General features: G+C 34.6%; 1 long non-coding RNA gene across 1 annotated transcript; it reads left to right on the forward strand.

Annotated features, from left to right (window-relative positions):
- LOC109830105 lies at positions 937-2,727 on the forward strand. Its single transcript, XR_002244211.1, has 2 exons — positions 937-1,915; positions 2,310-2,727. It is a non-coding gene; the product is annotated as an uncharacterized LOC109830105 (long non-coding RNA).

The following is a 3,486-nucleotide window of genomic DNA, read 5'->3' on the forward strand; positions in this document are numbered from 1 at the left end:
GAAGCACGTCCTTTAGAACACGATCAAGAATTTTCGAGTTAGAAAATTAGGATCCCTCTGTAAAAAAAAAGGGTAAATAAAAATAGAAATTGATAAGGAAAATTTAAATTAGCTACCAAAATAAAACCATGACAAAAAATTTATATTTTGATGGTCCTAAAGATATAATCAAATTGTATGCGTTTTCTTGGAAATTTTCACTTGGCACATATTAATTCTCAAATTAATCAACATGAAATTAGAGAATTACTGATATTTTGCAATAAAAGCTCTAGTATCCACAATTTTAAGGATTATTAATTTGAAAGACCAAATAAAAAGAACATAGAATTACAACAATTAATATGAAAAAATGTCCAATTTTTACAAACCCATCAAGAATAACCAACTCCTTGAAGATCCAAGTCCAAAATTCAATCTTTAAACAAGATAAAAAAAAATTCCCAAATAGCAGTTCAAAAGCGTTTATGTTAACCAACAAGCACGAAAAATAAAATAAAAAACAGATCTAATTTCTTGAACCGACGGTTCTACCTGAGCGATTCAGAAGAGGCGGCCGACGGTTCTACCTGAGCGATCGAGTGGGAGCAGAGAAGATGTCGAAGGGTTTCCCTCTATTTCTAATTTCTTGAAGCGGGTCGATAGAGATTGGAGGGAAAAAATTTCCATGAATAATCGGAGGGAAAAAATTTTCATGAATAATCGGAGGGAAAAGGTTTTTTTTTATGAATTTAGAGGCGCTGAACAATATTTTCGCGTGAGTTCTATTAACCCCCGCCGAAAATATCTCCGTTAACCAGACTCTTCGAGATCCTTTCCCATTTATTTTAAAGAAATACATTATTTTTTAATTAAATTAATTAAGTTTTTAGATGGGCCCGTTTCAAATAGAAAGGTACTATTAGACCCACTTAAATTAGGTTCTATTATAAACACTTAACTAAAATAGTGTTGCTAATAAGCCCTTTTGTAGTAGTGTGAACCTGCTAACCTGTTAATATGTGCTATCTACAATTTTAGTTAAGTGTTATAGTTTTTCCAAAAGAAAGCTACAATTTGTCCTGGTAGTATTTTTTTTTTTTTGCACACCTTGCATATGAATGTTCTCTTTTATTGTTTATGTGATCACTTCTGTTAGTATCTGCTTTTGTTTCTACCATGCATGTTTATGAAGTGTTGATATCATTTTCATTTATTTTCCAATTGTGTTGGCATGATGTTCCTTGAATTCCTTTTGAAGTGGGCATTTTACCCTTTCATTTACAACAATAAACGTGTCTATACATCTTTAATCTGGCAAAGGGTGTTGGCTATGATTGCAGTGTTCCTAGCTTATTCTTTGCAGTGTTCCTCATTTTAAGATGATATTATAATGAATTAATCATTACAAAAATAACATGCATGTCTGCACCCACACACGAACTATGTTGCCATGTCTGAAACTTCAGTTTACTCTAGCATAGAACACTTATGTCTCTGTCTATAAATCACAACTATATAACTCTTTATGTTAATCACGACACTGATGCATGACATTTACTGGACAACTTACTTAATGTGAAGTTATTAATCTCTTTCATAATTTCTACATTTTTCTTCTGAGACACTGATGCATGACATTTACTGATGCACGACACTTATGTCTGCACCCACACGCTCATGTTAAAACTCCTTGGCTTGAGCTAACATGTCCAGCGCAATTGCCTTGTGCATTACTTCTTGATCCTATATCAAAGATGTCTTAACCTGAAGTACTCCAGAATCTTCTTTTTTCATGTTGACTATTTTGACGTTTCCCTCTTGTTAACTGATCTTACTTGTTTCTTGCATGTTGGTTTAGTTTCGAGCTCTATCTGATCAGTTTTACCGCACTCCTGAACACCACAAGTTTGTACGACAACAAGTCATCACTCAGGTCTGTCCATCATTGCCAACAGCTATATTAACTTGTTTCATTTTGATTGTCTGTCCTACTCCACCGAAGAAAAGGGCACCGAAGATTGTACTTAACCTACGGTGCGTGTTAAGATATGAAATTATAACCCTCCCCCCTCATCATAACTTAGGGTTTTGGTAGTGTGAAGGGATTTTAACACCTAGAGGTTAGTATATGTGAATTTTTATTGAAGTTCAATGGAAACCACAAGCTTCCCTTTATTATCTTTTCTCTTATTTTGGTAATCCTAGGAAAAAATTGAGAAAAATCCTAGTCATATGTAAATGGCCATTTGCACTTGCATGGATCGTGATAGAGAAAAGTGACTTAATATTTACAATATTGCTGTGATTTTTTTTTTTTTTTGCTTCAGGTGATGCACGAAGATTTCAATGAAGGCATCATTCAAGTTCAAGCCAAGAAGAAATCCAGCTTGAATTATTATGCTTAATAGAGTGAGCGCATTTTGTTATGGACAGTGCAGAGTTTAAAGCACATGGTTGCTGCGACGAACCCTAAGACCTGTTTCCTACCAGGGACCGATCCATATATACCCAGTTCATGTGGAGCTCATGGCCCGACTTTATACAGAAGTCTATGTATAACTTTAGCTTTGTATTTTCACTTAACATTGTAGACGTCTTTAGTATTTTCGTTAGTTTTTTTTAAATCTGGGTTGAAATATAGTTCATCTGGAGTTTTGTTGTCGCCATGACCTTGTACTGATATTATGTGGCACCGCTGTTTGTTTCCAAGTTTCAACCTATAATTGAAATGTCCATTATTGCCAACAAGTCATGCACTCAAATTAGATTCTACACAAAAAAAAACCTACTGTAGCATCCTAGACGGAAATTTCGTCTAGGATGCTCAAAAATTCCAGTCTAGGATGCTTATATATATCCTAGACGGAAATTCCTTCTAGGATAGTATCCTAGACGGAAATTCCGTTTAGGATAATTCTAGACGGTTGTTTTTCACGTCTAGAACTATTCTAAATGGTATTTTATTTCGTCTAGGATACATTTCCGTCTAGGATAATATCCTAGATGGAATTTCCGTCTAGAATGATTATAGGCTGTCTAAAAATCAAAATAGATAGCTGATCTCCCATCAAACACCGATGATGGAAGTTACAATCTGACGACTTTCAGAAGACTATAATTTGAAGAGTTTTACGTAGATTAATGAAGGTTATGTAGGATCTGAAATAGATACACTTGAACACTAGAGGTGGGGTGAATAGTGTTCTTTTAAAATTATTGCAAAGTAGATAATAAATTGCAAAGAAAAATGGCAATCTCAGAAATTTGCAAACACAAACACAAGGATTTTATACTGGTTCCACCAAACCGGTGTACATCCAGTCCCCAAGCAAATCCCGCTTGAGAGTTTTCACTATGATTTTGAATAAACTTACAAAATCAAACGCAAACCTGACCAATTTGCAAGTCCCTGCAAATTGTAACACCAATTGACAAACTCCTTGCCAATTTGAACACCAATCTCTAACCCAAGAGATTAACCCTCTCACAACCGAGAGAAAACTT

Source organism: Asparagus officinalis, chromosome 2, assembly GCF_001876935.1.
Source record: "Asparagus officinalis chromosome 2, Aspof.V1, whole genome shotgun sequence".
Classification (NCBI taxonomy): domain Eukaryota; kingdom Viridiplantae; phylum Streptophyta; class Magnoliopsida; order Asparagales; family Asparagaceae; genus Asparagus; species Asparagus officinalis.